General features: G+C 49.3%; 1 long non-coding RNA gene across 1 annotated transcript in view; it reads right to left on the bottom strand.

The window, feature by feature from the left end:
* Window positions 1-3,802: 3,802 nt before the first annotated feature.
* LOC140384938 (uncharacterized) overlaps window positions 3,803-22,618 on the bottom strand; it is a 160,053-nt gene continuing 141,237 nt past the window's right edge. Inside the window, exon 3 of the long non-coding RNA XR_011933232.1 lies at window positions 3,803-4,140. This is a non-coding gene — a long non-coding RNA (uncharacterized lncRNA). The remainder of the gene's footprint in view (window positions 4,141-22,618) is intronic.

The raw sequence follows: 22,618 nt of genomic DNA, 5'->3' as shown, positions 1-22,618 counted from the left end.
GGGCCTCTGTTGGGGAAGTCTGTGAGGGGGGGGAATGATCTGTAATTCCTGTGGTGGTGGGGTGGAGGATGCCCATACTTGGCAGCAGGAGGGGGCAGGATTTGCACTGTGGGGAGAGGGGGCCGGCTGCCGGATGTCACTATTGGGCCGCATGCTCAAAATAGCGGCCCTATAGCGGGATTCCGAATGGAAGGCCGCGAGCTCCCTGCCATGCCACAATTTGCATGGCAATCATTCCTGAGCACCATCTCCTTGTGCCAGCGCCCTCCGGGAGCCATCCTACACCGGCGGGGGAACTTAGTCTCCCAAGCCGAGATTCCTGCCGTATCTCCTTACAGGTTTAGGAGAGGAAAATCCCAGATTAGGGACTCTATGGTCATTGTTAATTTTGAAAGGAGCAGAAAGCAGTTTTGCCCTATACAAATCTACCTGGAAACACCTGCAAACTGTTACATACCGATTTTAGCAGATTGCGTGCACAGGTTTGCAATAGTTTCCCCAGGGTTCCATTGAACTGTGACTGGAGTTGCAATGTAAGGCCAATGAAAATCCCGCAGAAATTTTAGCCATTTAGTTTTAATTGAAACTCACTGGGCGGGATACTCTGGTCTCCGACTCCGAAATCGCGTTCGGTTATTGGTTGGAGAATCCCCGTTGGTGCCGAAATCGGGGGGGGGGGGCGCCTTTGTGACGCTCCGGCCCCACCGAAACAGCTTACTCGCAGAGTACGCCACGCGCCATCGGGACAGCCTCAGGACGTTACCTCAGGCCCTGCCCCGATGCTCCGCCCCCGATGGGCCGAGTTCCCGACGGCGTGGGGCGCATGTCCTATTTCTTTTCGAGAACTCGGTGTGGTGGCTGCAGACTAAGTACAGCGCCGTCACAGTCGGGGTGGGGGGGGGGGGGACCGATCCGCAGGCAGGGGGGGCTTTGGCGGGGCCTGGGGGCACTAGTGAGTGGTGGTCCGGGGGTGTCAAGCCTGGCCAAAGAGGGAGACTATTTGGCAGGCTGGGTCCATGCATGGCCGGCGCCATGTTGCATGGCGTGGCTACTGCAGGCCACCGCCCTGCGCATGCGCGGCCACGGACACGGCCATTCTCCGGCTCGAGCCGGGGGCTGTACGTTGCATGCCTGCTAGCTCCCCACCAGACCGAGGATCGGTGCGGGTTTGACGCCATTTGTTCGGGTGTAAAACACCACTGTTCCCACGCTGGCGTCAGCACCTAGTCTCCCAAACGGAGAATCCAGCCCACTGTGTTATTTTAAGACGAATCACTTGAAATGAAAGCTATGCCACTATTCCTGAGGAACTTTGTGCATCACTGATTTACACCAGCCTCGCACTGAAAAATCACAAGCTGCGAATTTCCTTGGCTGCTTGTCAAGTTACTACCACTGAAATGCTACTCGACTCTTTACCATAGCTCTGCCCCCATCCCTGAATAAGATGGGAGGGGTGAATTTCCATCATTCATATGCAGTCCTGGCTGGATAAACTGATGCTGAAAATTTTAGGTGCCACAGAGATTTGAGTCACCATTTCTGGTGTTTTCAAGTCTTTTTTGTTTATTTCTCCTTGCTTAACCCTGTACTTTTTTTTCTCGTACTTTGAATGTTTAACAATGGCACCGGAATCCACTACGTTAAAAAGAGATACATTTCCTAAACCACGTTTGCTTAGCGACGCTGAGCTTAAAAATGAATGAAAGACCATTGGACGACTTACGTACGAATACATACAGACGGACACACGAGTCAGCAGACGGAGTGGGCCATTTGGCCCCTCTAGCCTGCTCTGTCATTCGGTAGGATCGTGACTGATCTGCTGTGGCCCCAACGCCACACTTCTGCCTCCCCCGGTAACCTTTGACTCTCTGGTGAGTCAAGGATCTATCTGCCTCCATCTGAAAAATATTCAATGACCCTGCCTCCATCACTCGTGAATTACTGTGCGTGCATGCCAGTTAAAGTGTGCATGTGTGAGATCGAGCAGCACAGAACACTGGAAGAGAGTTTCAAAGACTTTGAATTTTAATTCTCAGAACAACAATAAGAGCAAAGAATTGGAGGATAACTTGAAGTTCAGCGCATTCCTTGGGACCTGATAGTTTATGGTGATTTCCGTCTGGGTCGACGCTGGAAGTTAGGTATACGTTTCCACTGGCAAGACCACTGTTGGAACCAACATGATTTCTGCTCCACTGCTTATCCGGAAATGCCCCAGGGCCAATGCAATTAATAATTGGATTGCTAAGAAAGCTCAAGCTACTTTGTCCATGAGAATAATCTTCGCCCCTGTTGAGTGAGGCTCAGTGACAGGAATGCTCATAAAACGTACCCCCGTCTATCCAGATCCAATTCTCAGTTTGCAGCAGTAGGAAGTGTGCAGCAGATGTTGTTTGTTGCCTTACTCATGTTTCTTTAATTTGTGCAAAGTTCGCCTTGCCAGGTGGCCAGTTACCATGTCTTCCCAATTTAAAATTGCCCACAAGGCTTGGGAACGCCAGGAATCTGGACTGCACTGACAGGGGACATAACAAACCGTCCAGAGCTACTGCCTGCAACAAATTGCAATAGGTGTGGACTCTTAAATTGTTCCACCATCACCAGAAGGGGAAAGGAAGCAGATTCCCGTATCAGCCTCCCCGAACAGGCGCCGGAATGTGGCGACTAGGGGCTTTTCACAGTAACTTCATTTGAAGCCTACTTGTGACAATAAGCGATTTTCATTTTTCATTTCATTTCAAGTGATTCGATATAAGGAGGAGTACAGAGGGGATGTTTATATCCTCTTATTTATCAGCTAATGCAGAGATAAGTGAATGGTTACAGCTTCGGCGCACTTTGAAAATAACCAATCCATTGTCGCACTTTTATTAATGGCATTGCTGACCCTAAACGATTAGACAGAGGGATCATTTCCCTTATCATGAAAATGTTTCCATTGCCCTCTATCTGGTTTAATTGGGCACCAGATCAGGCATTCTATGTTATTTTTTTGGTGGGCTTTTAAGTTCTTAGCGGATCGGTAAGAGAAAGAACGACATAAAATCTGCATTAGGCTTGGATGATGTGCAGGATGCTGATAGCGTAGACTAGTTCTCTGCTGTATAATATATGAAACCTCATGAAATGTGTCACACTGACTCCCACACAAAGCTGTTTGCAAAAATGAAATTAAAGTGAAGGTAGTCCCGTGGACTCAAAGTAAGTGCAGTGTGGTGAAATAGAAGAACATGCAGTGGGTGACACGGTTTATCAAGGTCTCTCTGTTTTATAAACTTAAGTTCTATGGGGGGCGAGATTTAACCATGGTGTTGCGCCCGGCACGGATCTGGCGCTGGTTAAATAGAGGGAAAGGCCAAAATTGAGATCCGTGCCGGCGGCAAATCCGTTTGCTGTCGAACCAGCCCGCTCCTACTGGCGAGCTCCGGATCACACCTGAATATGGCGAGCATATCATTGACCCTAATTTGCATCAATTTCCATCTCATTAGCGGGATTGAAGCCGAATATAATGGCCACCCGGGAATTAACCGGCTCCCCGGCGCGAAAGCACGCGGGTGTCGTTTAGTGCTCCTCCTGAAAGAGATGAAACCGCCGCAATGGCTGCTGAGGGGAACTGCGGGGGTGAGTAGCTATTTCCAATTCCCGCATGCAGCTCAAGAGCACTGGATATGCTGCCCGAGTGTGAGGGGGATCCTCTCAGGGAGGTTGGGTTTGGTCGTGGGACTAAAGGCTTTCAGGTCGGGTGTCACCCCTGGAACGGGTGGGGAGGGGGGGTGTATAAGAGGCTTTTCATCGGTGAGGCCTTCAAGCCATCTTTAAATATTGTGGATACCCAGAACAGGGACAACAACAACTGTCCTACCAAACACTTCCAGGACAGAGCCCTGTTCTTGGTTATACGCTGAAGGTCACTTTACTGTGAACAGTCTCTAGATTCACAGCTGAAGGCTATTGCTAATGAAGAATTGACTTTGCTCGTTGTATTGTGCTGCAGGTCGTGTTTGCTTAATGCTCCTGCTGGTGGTTGCAGATTCCTGGAGGCCGCTGTAGCTGAGAGTTTGTTTCTTGTTTGCTGCTGCCATTTTTTCTGCTTGCTTCCTGCCTCTTCCCCATGGGCTCACCTGCTGCTTTCTGGATGAAGGGAAGGAAGAAAGAAGGTGGTTGTCATTCAGTCTCTTTTACCTGGAGTGTGGCGCGGGGAAAATTTTGGTGGCCCGACCACTGGGCTGAGGATTATCATAGATTATCATAGAATTTACAGTGCAGAAGGGCTGCAGGAGGGCTTGCTCCAGCAGTCTGTGGATGTTTTAAAAGGCCTGTTTTGTGCATTGACTGTGTATTCTGTTCTGTACCTGTGGGTCACCTGTTAATGCCTCCTGTGTTCCTGTGGTCCACTCCTTGGACAGGGTGGTGATGGAAGATCAGATGCCGATACTGCAGAAGGTGGGTGCCCGGCGTCTACATAGCCTGGATGTTGCGCCGGGACACTTTCATGGACTACCGGTGACTTCTTATGTTCAGTAGCCATCTGCTGCTCTCGTTATGGGAGCCATGTGGGTCACTGATTTTCCTTGGTTTTGTTTGTACTGTGTTTAGTCTATGTTTTTCAGGGGTGGGGGTGGGGGGGATTTGTATCATGGATACCATGTCACTGTGGATTATCTTTTGGCCAGTTGCAGTCTCTCCTGCCCCTGTGACCTGGGAGTCACTGGAAGATGCTGCCAGGGCTGGAGAGGGGGTGATGGTTTTCACTCTCTCTCCCTCCTCCACTATGCTCCAGGTCAGTGAGACCTTCAGGTGGTTGGCTTCCCAAGTGGCTTTCCACTGATGCAGATCCACTATGGAGGCTGTGGGGGAGAGGAAGTGAGTCGGTTTTGCACCGTTGGCAATGTATTGATCTTTTTCCTGGCAGCTGTGTGCTTGTCTTCTGCAACCCCTCTCGCTTCTACGGCTTGGACCCCGGCGAATTGCCAGTACTGGAGAATGGGTGGGGTGTTCCTTCTCTCCTTCGCCTGCTGTGCCCTATGTTGGTTTTCCAGTGTTCTGTGCTGCTCGATCTCACACATGCACACTCTAACTCGCATGCACGCACAGTAATTCACGCCTACACACTTTATGCACACACACTCGCTGATATTCACACACTGATGTTCACACACATGCTTTTTTGTACAAGCATTGGGCGCCTTTCCACCAATGTAGGGCTGCTGTTGGGAAGTTGGAATGTTTTTCTCTCTCTCCTCCACCATGCTCTGTGTTGGAGCAGCCTTTTCTGGTGGGCTGGGCTGGTGAGCCTTTCCGCTGATATAGGTTCAGCTGAGTGTGTTCTGGGTACCAAGTGATTGGTTTACTCATTGTACTGTCTTTTGTATTTTGATACTGTCAATAAACTAAAATATTTGCAGGCTGTGTTAGCTGCTTGCTCCTGCTGGTGGCTGCAGATGCCTGGAGGCTGCTGGTGCTGTTTCCTTCCTCTTCTGCAGCCGGAAAGAAGGTCAATTTTTTTCTAAGATACCTGGGTCCTGGAACACCGGGCTCAGGAAAACGTATGAGTCCAGAAGGCAATCCGGTTTGAGGCAGGACGACGCTGCGGGACCTGGTGCGCAACCTTGATCAAAATGGGCCACCTGATGATGCTGCTGAAGAAATGCTTTCGCATATTGCTGATGCTTTTGTTGCTTGAGTGCTGCCTGTAACTGGCACATCACCGCGGGTTAAACATGCTGGTAGTCAAGGATGTTCAAATGCACCTTGAGCGCCAGTGGAATATATGGATGCCAGGATTTGTTTCCGGTGAGATGGCCGGTTGGAGGGGCCTGCACAGCTGTGGCTGCTGGATGGAGAATGGCACTGATAGGTGGAGCAAGCAACACATTGATGAACATATCATTTCTACGACAAAGTTCTGGACATGATAACACATTTTCAGGCTTATCCTCCGTTTCTGTTGAGGAACCTGCGAGGGGAGATACCGTGTGTTTGTCTTTTCTAAAAATGAGCTGCTAAAGCTTTGTATTGGTACCAGTATAGAACTGTGAAGTTTCCTTGTTGTTTAATTGTTAGCCTGATATGTGGAATGTTACATACTTGATTTTCAACTCTTTGCTACTGTTGACCGTTTAATAAACAAAATATTCTCAAGTGGCTGGAGGGTGTGTTTGCTGTTTGCGCCTGCTTGTGGCTGCAATGCCCGAAGGCCTAGTTTTGTTTGCTGCTGCCTCTTCTGCTTCTGTGGCCTGGAATAAGGCAAAGGGAGGATGTAAGCAGGCCTACTACCAGTCTGAAGAAGGGGAAGGGGTGCTCTTTCACTCTTCTGCTGTGCTGTATGTCAGTGTGACATTCTGGTATGATTATTCCTGACTTTGAGCGTCTTCTGCTGGAGCTACAGGAGGGGAAGAGAGAGGCAGAGTGACCCAAATGTTGTTGCAAATGCCTGGAGGCTGTGTGTCTGTTCTCTGCTGCCCCTTTTGCTTGTGTGGCCTGGAGCAAGGAACGGGAGAGAGTGACGTGAACTACTGCCAGTGCTGATGAAGGGCACGGGTGACGGCCGATTCAACTGAGCAACTGGCTGGAGGCATTGAAGAAATGCTTTTGCAGATTGTTGCTGACTTTACTGACCTATTGACTATTTGCTGTTTAATATCTGAAAGCCATGCAGGTAACAACAATCTTTATTACTGTCACAAGTAGGCTTACATTAACACTGCAATGAAGTTACTGCGAAAATCCCTCAGTCGCCACATTCCCGCACTTGTTCGGGGAGAATTCAGAATGTCCAATTTACCTAACAAGCACGTTGTTCGGTATCATAGAATATCATAGACTTTACAGTACAGAAGGAGGCCATTCGGCCCATCGAGTCTGCACCGGCTCTTGGAAAGAGCACCCTACCCAAGGTCAACACCTCCACCCTATCCCCATAACCCAGTAACCCCACCCAACACTAAGGGCAATTTTGGACACTAAGGGCAATGTATCATGGCCAATCCACCTAACCTGCACATCTTTGGACTGTGGGAGGAAACCGGAGTACCCGGAGGAAACCCACGCACACACGGGGAGGACGTGCAGACTCCGCACAGACAGTGACCCAATCCAGAATCGAACCTGGGACCCTGGAGCTGTGAAGCAATTATGCTATCCACGATGCTACCGTGCTGTGGTACTTGTGGGAGGAAACCGCAGCACTTGGAGGAAACCTATGCAGACACGTGCAAACTCCGCAAAGACAGTGACCCAAGCCGGGAATCGAACTGGGGTCCCTGGCGCTGTGAATCATAGAATCATAGAATTTACAGTGCAGAAGGAGGCCATTCGGCCCATTGCGTCTGCACCGGCTCTTGGAAAGAGCACCCTACTGAACCCCACATCTCCACCCTAGCCCCGTAACCCTGCAACCCCATATAACCTATGGGCAAATTGGCATGCCAATCCACCTAACCTGCACATCTTTGGACTGTGGGAGGAAACCGGAGCACCCGGAGGAAACCCACGCAGACATGGGGAGAGCGTGCAGACTCCACAGATACAGTGACCCAAGCGGGAATCGAACCTGGGACCCTGGCGCTGTGAAGCCATTGTGCAAACCACTGTGCTACCACGCTGCCCATGATTGCTGGTGACTTTATTGAACTGTTAGCTGCTCAATGTTTAATGTCCAGAAGCTATGTGTTTGCTACTCCACTGTTGATAGTTTAATACCTGGAGGCTGTGTGCTTGTCCAATGTCGCTGCTGTTAGTTTTGTGGCTTGGAGCAAGGGAAAGGGTTGCAATAAGGTGATCTATTATCAGTGCTAGCGAAGAGGATGGGGTGCTCTTTCGCTCTTCTGTCGTGCCTTGTGTCTGCGTGACTTTCTGGTGTTTGTGACGTTACCCTTGAGCGACTTTCCACTGATGCAAGTCTACGGCTGGAGCTGCGGGAGAGGGAGAGAGCTATTGTACCATTGACTGTGTAATGCTTATAACTTGAAGCCCATGTGCTTGTCTGCTGCAGCCCCATTTGCTTCTGTGGCCTGGAGTATGGAACCTACTGTAACTGCTGGAGAGGGGGCGGGGTGGGGGTGGGGTGGGAGTGGGGGGGGCGCACTCTCTTGCTCTTCTGCTGTGCCCGGCGTCGGTACGATTTTCCGGTGTATTGTTGCGCAACCCCCCACAGACTTTCCACTGATGAGAGTCTTCGCTGGGAGCTGCGGGAGGGGAATAGAGCAGTGGGTTAAATCGGATGCTGGTGACTTCAAGGTACTGTTGACTGTTTAATGGGTATTTGGCTTTCTTTGTAGAAATGCACTGTTGTAATTCTGTGTTTGTGCTGATATTCTGTTGCCAAAAGGTGCCTATGTGTGTACGGCTTGGTGCTTTTTCCTTGTCGGTAATGGTTATTGTGCTACATGGACTGTTGAGTAGTTTGTTTTTATCTTTTGGTAGAAAGGTATTGTTGATCGTTTAATAAACAAAATATTTGGACGTGGTGCTGCAGGTTGTGTTTGCTGCTTGCTGCTAATAGTGGCTGCAATTGCCTGGAGGCTGCTGCTACTGTTTCCTTCCTTTTCTGTAGCCTGGACTAAGGAAAGGGAGGATGGAAAATGGCCTGATGCCTAGGCCTGAGAAGGTGAAGGGGAGCTCTTTCTCCCTTCCGGGAGCTGCAAGAGGGAAAGAGAGAAGCAGATTGATCTGAATGAGCAGCGTTTGTTGCTCGCAGCTGCAGCTGCCTGGAGGCTGTGTGTTTGTTTGCTGCTGCCCCTTTGTTTTTGTGGCCTGGAGCAAGGAAACGGAGGATGTGGGATGACCTGCTGCCAGAGCTGAAGAAGGGAAAGGGGTGCTCTTTCTCTCTCCTGGCATGTTCTGCATCTTCCCCTGCTGAGGAGTTTACTGCTGGGAGCTGCAGGACAGAGAGAGAGAGGCGGATTGATCCAAATGTGCAACTTGATGAAGGTGTTGAAGAAATGCTTTTACAGATTGCTGGTGACTTTACTGTGAGTGTGATGAGTGCTGCATGTCGACTAGCACGACGCCACCTCGAAGTTGTTCTGCTCCTTGAACGGCACTGGAACATTGTGGAGACTGAGCTTTGGCCGTATAAGCAGGCCTGTACAACAAAGGCTCATGGACAGAGACTGATACGTAAAATGACCGCACAGCACATGTGGACCACGTAAGGGTGAGGGTGGCTTGGGAGATTTGAGGGTCCCAGGGTGGGAGCCCTAACTGATTTTCAGAATCTCTCGTTCACCAATTCCTTACAGATATCAAAATAGATAGTGGCGTCAGTCCCGCAGATGATGCATTTGCGCTGCTGGTGGACGCCCAGGTGGCCAGGCACTGGAAAACACAGCAGCATCAATGCAGGCTGGATGCGGCATACCATGTTCAGGGGACCGCCGCACACCCTGAAGCCCCAGACGCCCATCAGACCACGGAGGAACCCAGAGGCGGACGCCAACGACGACCCAAGGAGTACTGGCGTCACTTGTCTTTCGAGGAGACGCTGGACAGCATTTTCTGCAGGACACTCCATCCCAGTGTATGCCTGTGCAGCTGACTAGATCAAATTTGAGCTGGAGCAGGCCCACCACGACATCCGGGCAGCAGGATTCTCCACCATCGCTGAGATGCCCCAGGTCCAGGGGATAATTGATGGCACGCATGTCACCTTACGCACACTGGGGCCTCAGGGAGTGCCCTTCATTGACAGGAAGGGCTTCCCCGCCCTGAATGTTCAACTCGTGTGTGACCACCATCTCCGAACCATGCACATTTGTGGAAACTTCCCAGGGAGCGTGCATGGCAGCAATATCTTGGGATACTTTGAGATCCCCGGCATCTTTGAGGGCCACCCCAGAATGTTGGGTTGAATCTTGTGGGAGAAGGGGTACCCGCTGAGGTCCTCGCTGATGCTGCCAGTGCTGAGGTCGGAGACTGAGGCAGAGACGCAACATAATAAGGCCCATGTTGCCTCATGTTCTGTCATTGAGCGATGTATCGGACTGCTCGAAATGCAGTTCCGGTGTCTGGACTACTCTGGTGGCGCACTGCCGTACACCAGAGGGTCTCCTACTTCGTGGTGGTCTGCTGTGCCCTCCACATCCTGACAGCTGGGCGACATGCTGGAATCTGCGGCCTCGTCTGAGAAGGAGGAGCTCAACCAGGAGGGGATGGTGTGCAAGCCCGTGGAGGAACCGCAGGAGAATCCGGAGGCTGGAGGACAGGCGACAGCAAGGGATCGGCATGCCTGGAGGATCTTAGGCTCTCATCCTCACCTGCATCTCATAGAATGAGGCTTTGTCCATCAATTCACACCCATTCCACTCCATCCTTCTCTCCACCCTCCCCAATCCCTTCCATTACCCCATTCCCAGATCCTCCCATTGCAGAGAAGACTGGGAATGGTGTCCATGCAGTCAGTGTCACAGGGAGGCAGACAGGGTATGGGGTCGATGTAGTCAGCATCATAGTAAAGTCATCTGGGAACAGTGTCCTCGCAGTCAGCGTCGCAATGAAGCAGACTGGGTACGGGGTCCATGCAGTGAGGATCACAGTGAGGTGGACTGGGAATTGGATCCTAGCAGTCAGCATCACAGTGAATAGCTCTAGAAATAGCGTACTTACAGTCAGAATAACAGTGAAGCAGTCGTGAGTTTAAAAAGTGTTTTTTTTTAAGAAGGCTTAACTCTTAAAAGAACACAATTAAGTAAAAGTCAGGTCCATTATAATGAAATAATATAAGTAAGCAAATTAGGGTAAGGGAAATAAATTTAGCATAAGGGAAGTAAGACAGGTGGCACAGTAGCACAGTAGTTAGCACTGTTTCTTCATAGTGCCAGGGACCCGGATCAGATTCCCGGCTTGTGTCACTGTCTGTGCAGAGTCTGCACGTTCTCCCCATGTCTACGTGTGTTTCCTCCAGGCACACTGGCTTCCTCCCACAAGTCCTGAAAGACGTGCTTGTTAGGTGAATTGGACATTCTGAATTCTCCCTTACTGTTCCCAAAGAGGCGCCGAATGTGGCGACTAGGGAATTTTCACAGTAACTTCATTGCAGTGTTAATGTACGCCTATTTGTGGTACTAATAAAAGATTATTATATTAGTTAATTGTATTCTTAAAGAATATTTTTTGTTAAAAAGGGAGTAAATAAGGGATTTAAGGGTAGTCATGGCAGGAGAGTTCGCACCCGTGATATGCTTCTCCTGTACTATGTGGGAAATCATGGAAGCTTCAGTTACCCCTGGCGACCATGTGGGCAGGAAGTGTGTCCAACTGCAGCTACTGGTTAACTGCTTTTCAGAGCTGGAGCTGAGGCCGGATTCACTATGGAACATTTGCAATGCTCAGCATGTCATAGATAGCATGTTCAGTGAGGTGGTCACACTGCACGTGATGATTGAACAGGGAAAAGGGGCATGGGTGACCACCTGGCAGTGTAATGGAAGGCAGGTAGTGCAGGAGTCCCCTGTGACCATCCCTTTTTCTAACAAATACACTGTGTTGGATACTGTTGGGAGAGATGACTGTCAGGGGAAAGCAGTGACATCCAACGTCATGGCACCATGGGTGAGTTACCTGCACAAGAGGGGAGGAAGAAGAATGGCAGAGCTATAGTGGTCGGGGATTCTAGGAAACCATTTATGGCCACAAACAAGACTTTGGGATGGTATGTTGTCTCCCTGATGCCGGGTTCAGGGATGTCACAGAACAGTTGCAGGGAATTCTGAAGGGGAGGGCAAACAGACAGATATGGTGGTATCCATCGGTACTAAAGATATAGGCAGAAAAAAATCTATGAAGTAGATAAAAAACAGGACTCAAAAAAAAAACAGGACTCAGTAGGTAGTAATCTCTGGATTACTTCTGTTGCCAAGTGCTCATGAGTGTAGAGATGCCGGCGTTGGACTGGGGTTAGCACAGTACGAAGTCTTACAGCACCAGGTTAAAGTCCAACAGGTTTGTTTCGATGTCACTAGCTTTCAGAGCGCTGCTCCTTCCTCAGGTGAATGAAGAGGTATGTTCCAGAAACACATATATAGACAAATTCAAAGATGCCAAACAATGCTAGGAATGCGACCATTAGCAGGTGATTAAATCTTTACAGATCCAGAGATGGGGTAACCCCAGGTTAAAGAGGTGTGAATTGTATCAAGCCAGGACAGTTGGTAGAATTTCGCAGGCCAGATGGTGGGGGATGAATGTAATGCAACATGAATCCCAGGTCCCGGTTGAGGCCGCACTCATGTGTGCGGAACTTGGCTATAAGTTTCTGCTCGGCGATTCTGCGTTGTCGCGCGTCCTGAAGGCCGCCTTGGAGAACGCTTACCCGGAGATCAGAGGCTGAATGCCCTTGACTGCTGAAGTGTTCCCCGACTGGAAGGGTACATTCCTGCCTGGTGATTGTTGCGCGATGGCCGTTCATTCGTTGTCGCAGCGTCTGCATGGTCTCGCCAATGTACCACGCTTCGGGACATCCTTTCCTGCAGCGTATGAGGTAGACAACATTGGCCGAGTCGCACGAGTATGTACCGCGTACCTGGTGGGTGGTGTTCTCACGTGTAATAGTGGTATCCATGTCGATGATCTGGCACGTCTTGCAGAGATTGCCATGGCAGGGTTGTGTGGTGTCGTGGTCACTGTTCTGAAGACTGGGTAGTTTGCTGCAAACAATGGTTCGTTTGAGGTTGCGCGGTTGTTTGAAGGCAAGTAGTGGGGGTGTGGGGATGACCTTGGCAAGATGTTCATCGTCATCAATGACGTGTTGAAGGCTGTGAAGAAGATGACGTAGTTTCTCCGCTCCGGGGACGTACTGGACGACGAAGGGTATTCTGTCGGTTGTGTCCCATGTTTGTCTTCTGAGGAGGTTGGTGCGGTTTTTCGCTGTGGCGCGTTGGAACTGTCGCTCGATGAGTCGAGTGCCATATCCCGTTCGTACGAGGGCATCTTTCAACGTCTGTAGATGTCTGTTACGCTCCTCCTCGTCTGAGCAGATCCTGTGTATACGGAGCACTTGTCCATAGGCGATGGCTTCTTTAATGTGTTTAGGGTGGAAGCTGGAGAAGTGGAGCATCATGAGGTTATCCGTGGGTTTGTGGTAAAGCGAAGTGCTGAGGTGACCGTCCTTGATGGAGACGAGTGTGTCCAAGAATGCAACTGATTTTGGAGAGTAGTCCATGGTGAGTCTGATGGTTGGATGGAACTTATTAATGTCATCGTGTAGTCGTTTCAGTGATTCTTCGCCGTGGGTCCAAAGGAAAAAAATGTCATCGATGTATCTGGTGTATAACGTCGGTTGAAGGTCCTGTGCGGTGAGTAGGTCCTGTTCAAACTTGTGCATGAAGATGTTGGCGTATTGGGGTGCGAATTTGGTCCAGACGCACGGAACAGCCATGGGGACCACATTTGCACCCCAATACGCCAACATCTTCATGCACATGTTTGAACAGGACCTACTCACCGCACAGGACCTTCAACCGACTTTATACACCAGATACATCGATGACATTTTTTTCCTTTGGGCCCACGGCGAAGAATCACTGAAACGACTGCACGATGACATTAATAAGTTCCATCTAACCATCAGACTCACCATGGACTACTCTGCAAAATCAGTTGCATTCTTGGACACACTCGTCTCCATCAAGGACGGTCACCTCAGCACTTCGCTTTACCGCAAACCCACGGATAACTTCATGATGCTCCACTTCTCCAGCTTCCACCCTAAACACATTAAAGAAGCCATCCCCTATGGACAAGCGCTCCGTATACACAGGATCTGCTCAGACGAGGAGGAGCGTAACAGACATCTACAGACGTTGAAAGATGCCCTCGTACGAACGGGATATGGCACTCGACTCACCGAGCGACAGTTCCAACGCGCCACAGCAAAAAACCGCACCGACCTCCTCAGAAGACAAACATGGGACACAACCGACAGAATACCCTTCGTCGTCCAGTACTTCCCCGGAGCGGAGAAACTACGTCATCTTCTTCACAGCCTTCAACACGTCATTGATGACGATGAACATCTTGCCAAGGTCATCCCCACACCCCCACTACTTGACTTCAAACAACCGCGCAACCTCAAATGAACCATTGTTTGCAGCAAACTACCCAGTCTTCAGAACAGTGACCACGACACCACACAACCCTGCCATGGCAATCTCTGCAAGACGTGCCAGATCATCGACATGGATACCACTATTACACGTGAGAACACCACCCACCAGGTACGCGGTACATACTTGTGCGACTCGGCTAACGTTGTCTACCTCATACGCTGCAGGAAAGGATGTCCCGAAGCGTGGTACATTGGCGAGACCATGCAGACGCTGCGACAACGAATGAACGGCCATCGCGCAACAATCACCAGGCAGGAATGTTCCCTTCCAGTCGGGGAACACTTCAGCAGCCAAGGGCATTCAGCCTCTGATCTCCGGGTAAGCGTTCTCCAAGGCGGCCTTCAGGACGCGCGACAACGCAGAATCGCCGAGCAGAAACTTATAGCCAAGTTCCGCACACGTGAGTGCGGCCTCAACCGGGACCTGGGATTCATGTTGCATTACATTCATCCCCCACCATCTGGCCTGCGAAATCCTACCAACTGTCCTGGCTTGATACAATTCACACCTCTTTAACCTGGGGTTACCCCATCTCTGGATCTGTAAAGATTTAATCACCTGCTAATGGTCGCATTCCTAGCATTGTTTGGCATCTTTGAATTTGTCTATATATGTGTTTCTGGAACATACCTCTTCATTCACCTGAGGAAGGAGCAGCGCTCTGAAAGCTAGTGACATCGAAACAAACCTGTTGGACTTTAACCTGGTGTTGTAAGACTTCGTACTGTGCTCATGAGTGTAGAAATAGGAGGTTGATCCAAATGAATGCATAACTGGAGAGATGGTGCAGGAGGGAGGGCTTTAGATTTCTGGGACACTTGCACCATTTTTGGATGGTGGTACCTGCATAAAGCAGAACAGTTGTGCCAGAACTTAAATGGGACCAGTGTCTTAGCAGGAAGCTTAGCTAGTGGTAATAGGGAAAGTCAAAACTAACTTGGCAGGGGGCGGGGGGGGGGGGGGGGGGGGGGGCGCGGTGGTTGGGATCCTGAGAGATTGTTCAGCAGGAGGAGATGCAGAGCCATAATTAGAAGAGACAGCAAATAAGACAGGAAGGCTTAGAAGTTATGCACCAGTTAAGTCACAAAGGAGTTTGGCAAGATTGGATGATATTTATTTTAATGCAAGGAGTCTGATGAACAAGGCAGATGAGTTGAGGGCAGAAATTAAAATCTGGGATATAATGTCATTGAGACATGTTTGAGAGAGGGACAGGATTGGCAGCTCAATATTCCAGGATACAGAAGCTTCAGAAGAGACAAGGAAGGAGTTAAAAGAGGAGGGGTGTCGCTATTTTGATCAGGCAATCAATTACAGCAGTAAGAAGGGATGGCATCTTAGAAAGCTCTTCAAATAAAGTCATATTAGTTGAAGTTAGAAGCCAAACAGGAGCAATCACATTGCTGGGAGTGTTCTATAGGCCCTCTGAGAATCGGAGGGAAATAGAATAACAGATATGTCCGCACATTTCAGAGAAGTGTAAAAGTAATAGGGTAGTGATTGTGGGGGATTTCAACTTCCCCAACATTAACTGGGATAGCCGTGGTGAGAAAGGTTTAGAGGGAGCGGAATTCCCAAAATGCATCCTTTTTAAGACAGTACACAGGAGAGGCGGCTCCACATCAGATACTTCACGGGGCAGCACGGTAGCACCGTGGTTAGCTCAGTTGCTTCACAGCACCAGGGTCCCAGGTTCGATTCCCGGCTTGGGTAATTGTCTGTGTGAAGTCTGCTCGTTCTCCCCGTGTCTGTGTGGGTTTCCTTCGAGTGCTCCGGTTTCCTCCCACAAATCCCGAAAGACGTGCTGTTAGGTAATCTGGACATTCTGAATTTTTCCTCTGTGTAACCGAACAGGTGCCAGAATGTGGTGAATAGGGGCTTTTCACAGTAACTTCATTGCAATGTTAATGTAAACCTACTTGTGACAATAAAAATTATTTTTTTTAAAAGAGGCGGCTGTACTGGTCTTAATTTTAGGTAGCAAAACTGAGCATTTTGAAGTATCAGTGGGGGAGCATTTAGCAGACAGCGATCATAACTCACTTAATTCAAGATTGCTATGCAAAAGCACAGCAATAAAGTTCTAAACTAGGGAAAGCCGATTTTAATCAGATCAGATATGATTTGGCCACAGTGGACTGGGAGCAGATAGTTTGAAAGAAATCTGTGACAGAACAGAGGGACGCATTCAAGAAGGAAATATGGAGAGTGCAGGGCTAACATGTTCCAATCAAGAAAAAGGGTGGGACCAACAAATCCAGTGAACCCTGGAAATAGAGAGATATACATAATTAGATTAAGAGAAAAAGGGAGGCTTATGGCAGATATTGAAGGCTCAAAACAGCAGAAGCCTGAGAGGAGTATAGAATGTGCAAGAGGGAACTGAAAAGGAAATTGGGAGAGCAAGGGGACATAAAAGGATACCGGCAGGTAAAATAATGGAAAATCCTAATTTTCATACAGTTCATACTGTACAGAGGGACATTAAGCATAAATGGATAACAAGGGAAAGAGCAGGTCCCATTACGGACCACAGTGGTAATTTGTGTGGAGCTGGAGGATGGAGGTAGGGATCCGAATGAATATTTTGTGTTGGTGCTTACTTGTGAGAGGGACAGTGTGGGTATCGAAATTAGGGAGAAGGACTGTGATAAAATTAAAGAGATTAGCCGAAAGAGGAGGTTCTGCGTATTTAGCAAGCTCAAAATGTGGATTAATCTCCAGGGCCGGATGAAATGTATCCCAGGCTGCTGAGTGAGGCAAGGGAAGAAATAGCAGGGGCGCTGGCAATAATTTTCAATTCTTCCCAGCCACAGGAGAGGTGCCGGAGGACTGGAGGATAGCCAATGTGGTGCCATTATTCAAGAAGGGAGGAAGGGATAAACCAGGGAACTGCAGGCCAGTCAAGCCAACCTCAGTGGTGGGGAAACTATTGGAAGCAATTCGGAGAGACAGAATTAATCTGCATTTGGAGAGGCAGGGATTAATCAAGAACAGTCAGCTTGGTTTTGTTAAGGGGAGGTCATGGCTGACTAACTAGATTGAATTTTTCAAAGAGATGACCAGGTGTGTAGATGAGGGACTAATAGCGAAGGTAAAAGTCAATGGGATCCAATGGAATTTGGTAAATTGGATCCGGAATTGGCTGAGTGGCAGGAAGCAGAGGGTGATGGTCGAGGAGTGGTTTTCTGACTGGAAGCCTGTGTCCAGTGGGAATTCAATCAGATAAATGTTAGGTGATGCACTTGGGCAGGACAAACAAGGCAAGGGAATACATGGTGCATGGCAGGACCCTGGGAAGCACCGCGGATTAGAGGGACATTGGTGTGAATGTACACCGGTCCCTGAGGATAGCAGAGTAGATGGATACAGTGGTTAAGAAGGTATATGATATACTTGCCTTTATTATCTGAGGCATAGAGTTTAAGAGCAGGGAGGTTATGCTGGAACTGTATAAAACTTTGGTTAGGCCACAGCTAGAGTATTGTGTGCCATTCTGGAATCCCCATTATAGGAGGGATGTGATAGCACTGGAAAGGGTGCAGAGGAGATTTACCAGGATGTTGCCTGGGCTTGAATGCTTTAGCGATGAAGAGAGATTTGATAGGCAGGGGTTGTTTTCCTTGGAGCAGAGGAGACTGAGAGGGGACATAATTGAAATGTATAAAATTATGAGGGGCACAGATAGAGTAGACAGGAAGAAACCTTTCCCCTTGGTGGGGGGATCAATGATCAGGGGGCATAGATTTAAGTTGAGGGGCAGCAGGTTTTGAGGGGATGTGAGGAAAAACATTTTCACCCAGAGGATGGTGGGAGTTTGGAACTCGCTGCCTGAAAGGATAGTGGAGGCAGAGACCCTCATAGCATTTAAGAAGTATTTAGATATGCACCTGCGATGCCAAGGCCTACAAGGCTATGGGTCAATGGCTGGTAAACGGGATTAGAATAGTTAGGTGGTTGTTTTTGACTGGCAGAGATGCAATGGGCCAAAGGGCCTTTTCTGTGCTGTCGACCTCGATGACACTGTGACTCCCCTTGTTGCCCGAAGAGGAATGAAAGTTAGAAGTTTATTTATGTAACATTATGACTAATCTTTGCAGTGCATCCTTCAAGTTTGGGGGAGAACTTTTTAATTTGGGTATTATTGATAAAGAACACTCTGTTCATCCTCGAGCTGAGTCACTCCAGATCTGGTGTTGTCATGTAAACATGTGTCGAAACAACTGACAACAGAGCTTTATCTTTTCGCCTCTGGGATAAGTGAGGAAAACATTTTGATCCCCTCCAGTCATTGAAGTGTTCTTTCTTCACTAAAAGCGTTTATTTAAAAAATCAAATCCCAGTCAAGCATCTCTGTGTACACGTCTTTCAATGGGAAAAGATAATGCAAGTATTGGTCCATCAGCCATTTCGTGCATAGTTATTTGCAAGGCTTAATTGTCAACCCAACAATACATCTCCTCTTTCCCAGACTACTATGAGAGCTCAGAACCAGGGAGCAAATGGCAAATTCCTTCCTTCGGCTACCAGACAGTGGATCACGATATAGAAATGTAGTGTGCGATTGAACCACCGCATTGCGCCCAGCGCAGATCTGGGCACGCCGGTTAAAGAGCTGGCGAGGCCCAAATTGAGACCCGTGCTGGGTGCGTATCAGTTCACTATCTAGCAGCCCGCTCCCGGTGGCGCATTCCGGATCCTGCACAAAGGTGGTGAGAAGATCATTGACTCCAATTACGACTAATTGCCATCTCATTACACAGAAACATACATAAAAAATAGAAGCGGGAGGAGATCATTCAGCCCTTCGAGCCTGTTTCGTCATTTATCATGATTATGGGTAATCATCACGTTCAATAACCTGAGCCTGCCTTCTCCCAACATCAGTGACTGGAACATGCTCGGCAGTAGCCCACCAATGTCTACCTGCATCTGGGACAGTCCCTTAGCAACTGGGACATGCTCCGCAGTACCTCGGCACTGTCCACCTGCGTATCGGACACGTCCCTCAGCGACTGGGACATGATGTTGAGGCTCTTCGTCATGGCTGTCACAGCCTGAGCCATACCTTGGACACCACCACTCAAGATGCGGACGCCGTGCCCCAGGTTTTCCACTGCGGCCGCCACCCTAGCGGTGTTGGCCTCGGTGCCAATGCACTCGCCTGAGTGTCGCTTACATCCCCTACTGAATGTCACGGCCATGGGGAATGTCACGAGCATCCTAGCATCAGCTCCGGAAAACCTTGTCCAGAGGCTTGGCATCTGACTGAGACTCAGTTAAATCCTGGGATCCAACAGACCTCTGATTGCCTTTGATGTTCCCGCCTCCACCTGATGTGTGGTGCTCACTAGATTGTACCCCAGAAGTCCGTCCGCTAGTGTTGCCCACCAAGCTGTATGTCTCTGAGCTGGTGGAGGTGGGGATGACGGCTGTGACGCCTCGATGGTGGCATCCTCGGAGCCCTCCTCCAAGGTGTTCGCTTGGGTGACGGGGATGACCCGGATGGCCTGGCCCCATCGGGTGGAGATCCCGTGAGAGAAGGGACAGGTCAGTGAGAGGGTAAGGTCATTTTGTCTGACATGAACAACTGACTTGATGCAGGTCGTCTGGGTGAAGGGGCAGTGGATCCTCGCCTCTGCGACACCTCGCTGTCGGTTACTGCTCTCTCCTCGGTCAGCCCCTCGATTTCCAGGGCCCGTTTCTCATAGCGGGCGAGGACTCTGATATCTGGAACTCCGCCGTCCATCTGGGCCGTTTCACACCTATTATGGGCTAACCTCCCCTGCCGGGACAGAGAGGGGACATTGTAAGCCACCCGCTTGGTGCATCAGGCGGTGTCTATGGCAGGTGGCATATGTGGGCACCAAAGCTGGACATGGAGTTTTTGTGCTGGTGGGTGCCAGGGTGTGCTGGGGCACAAGCTGAGTGATCGGATATAGGAGGGTGCGAGGTACCAGCTGCTGACTTGTTTGGGGGTGGTGGAATTGGAGGTTAGGGGAGGTGGCAGGCCGAACTGGTATTAGCTTACACTTGTGACTTGTGGAGGTCTTTGGTTCTCTTCCTGCACTGTACAACAGTCCTCCTGGTCATGCTGTCCGAACAGACGGCCGCAGCCACTCCCTTCCCGGGGGAACAGGGTGTCCCATCCCGCAACCACGGGATCCAGATGCCTGGCCAGGTCGGCATTCCCGAAGCGAGGAGCAGGACTGTGTGGTGCCCTGCTCGTGTGCTGCCTATGAGTGAGTCACGAGGGAGTGTTGAAAAGCAGCTCCCCCTTGTTAGCGGGGCGCTGCCGGGCGCGAGTCTGGCAAATCAGCTGGCGAGACAGCCAGTACTGGCGTGAACATCACAGGGGCTCATTTTCGGCACCATGTCCCATTAAGTACAGGCCGTGAAGTCGCCGGCAAGGCCATCGGGAAACACCCAGGGTACCACGCACAAAATTACACTTTTTCTGTTAAATCGCGCAAGTAATGTTTAGTTTCCCATCCCCATGACAAAGTGGAAGAACCTTAGGGCAGTAAGTGTGTTCCTTGCCAAAGCCTGTCTGAGCTATTCTGCAGAATTTCCCAAGATTGATCTCATTAGGTATTAATGCTAAGCTTTTGGCCTAGATGGGGACTTCCTCTGGGATCTCGCTGTCAGAATGAGGTAGAAATTGCTACACAGCTGCACCTTTTAAATGCTGCAATCACTATTTAAAGCGTTTTCTTCGATGCTGTTGGCTAGAAAAGGAGAAGTGACTGAAAAAAGTTGCAGATCATCTTGTTCGGAGGCATGTTTGGTGGCACTCATGAATGAAGCACATAAAGGGGTTGTCCTCTTCCGCAACCCAGAGCACCGTCCTCAGGAACGAGATATACAAATTGTTTGGCAGCTGGCTACCCGGCCAATGTCGTCTCAAGCATAGGGACAGACGAAGAAATGAGACAACACCTTCAAACGTCTGTCAAGTCAAGGCTTGCCAATGTTGCACTGCACCAAGTGGACGGATGAAGCAATAACAGTTCTAGCTCACTCTGTGAGATCCTGCATGGCGATGCTAAGCGATCGCCCTCGCCAAGTTTGCATTTCTGCCATAATACAGGACGCATTTGATTGCAGCTGGGTGAACTGAACTGATCGAACTGTGACCAACTACAAAACAAGATTACACCACACAACAATCAACGCAGAGCTCCGAACCCGACAGCCTGACAGACATTCTTGAGAAGGCATCATTAGAGATGTGCTTTAGACCACCATGAAGGAAATTTACAACATGCCTTGATAAGATACTTCTCACTAGATTATTTCACAAGATTTAAATGATCATTTAGGATCTGGCTCCAATCCTGAACCCAACAAGTTTGCCTTTTTTTTAATTTGTTCAGAGGATGTGGGCCTCACTGGCTGGGCCAGCATTTATTGCCCATCACTGAGGGCCTAGAGTCACATGTCGGCCAGACCAGGTAAAGGTGGCAGGTTTCCCCCCCCCCCCCCCCCCCCCCCCCGCTTAAGGGATGAACTTCAGCCTGGAGGCACATTTTTTGTGACATCCCCCAGGGATGGGTTCTCGACCTGCGACGGCTCAACGCTTTTATTGATGAGCGGGGACGTGGTGTTGGGGGTATGTTTGCAGATCCCATCAACATTTGTGCCAGGGTTAACATAGTGGAGGAGTGCAATCCAATGCAACGTGATTTAACTGTGTTTGCGGATTGCGCCACACACCAGTAAATAGCATTTGGTAGGTCCAGCACAGATTACATCGCAGGGAACAATGGTGAAAGATGTTGAGTTAGTACTCAGTTTTCAACAGAGATTCTTTGACACCTCCAGCCTGTCACCTTTCCCTGATTAGTGTTGAAGCCTTCATTCATTCAATGCTGCTTTAACTCGATTAACTCCACATTCAATTTTAGACTGCGAAACAAAAGTGATGATGGATGCTTTTTCTGCAACGATTACTCTGTTTGCCAATTCACTTGCTTTTGCCCACTTTGGCAGAGAGCCGATTAAACTTCATTGCAAAGTTAACCACTTTTACTTTTCTGTACAAACAAGCCTGTGCATGCTAACTCTTCAACCGTTAAACACTATCATAATTTATTGCAGATATCATCTCACTCATTCCAGATTACGTTGTACATAAAGCACAGGCGCAGGTGCTGACAAATCTTCAATCTCAGCAATATCCTAATACATATGACGTGCTTCCATGACTGGTTCATTGAACGCTGAACTGCATGTCAGACTCTCCTTGCATTTGGTGAAGTGAATTGCTGCAGAACCTTCAAGTACTTATTCATTCAATTAACAAGTAAATAATTATGCTATATTTTGAATATTTGTGCAATTGTTACAAACAAATATCCATCCTGACATTCCAGTGCAGTACTGAGGGAGTGCTGTCTTGGCAGAGGTGCCATCTTTCAGATGAAACATAAAATCAAAGCCCGATGGCAGGGGTTTTCAAACTCAGGGTCGCGACCTGCGGGTCAGTAGCGGGCAGGTTTCGG

Source organism: Scyliorhinus torazame, chromosome 10 (genome assembly GCF_047496885.1).
Source record: "Scyliorhinus torazame isolate Kashiwa2021f chromosome 10, sScyTor2.1, whole genome shotgun sequence".
Classification (NCBI taxonomy): Eukaryota; Metazoa; Chordata; class Chondrichthyes; order Carcharhiniformes; family Scyliorhinidae; genus Scyliorhinus; species Scyliorhinus torazame.
Note: the sequence above shows the minus strand (reverse complement) of the source record. Positions and strands in the feature narration are given on the sequence as shown.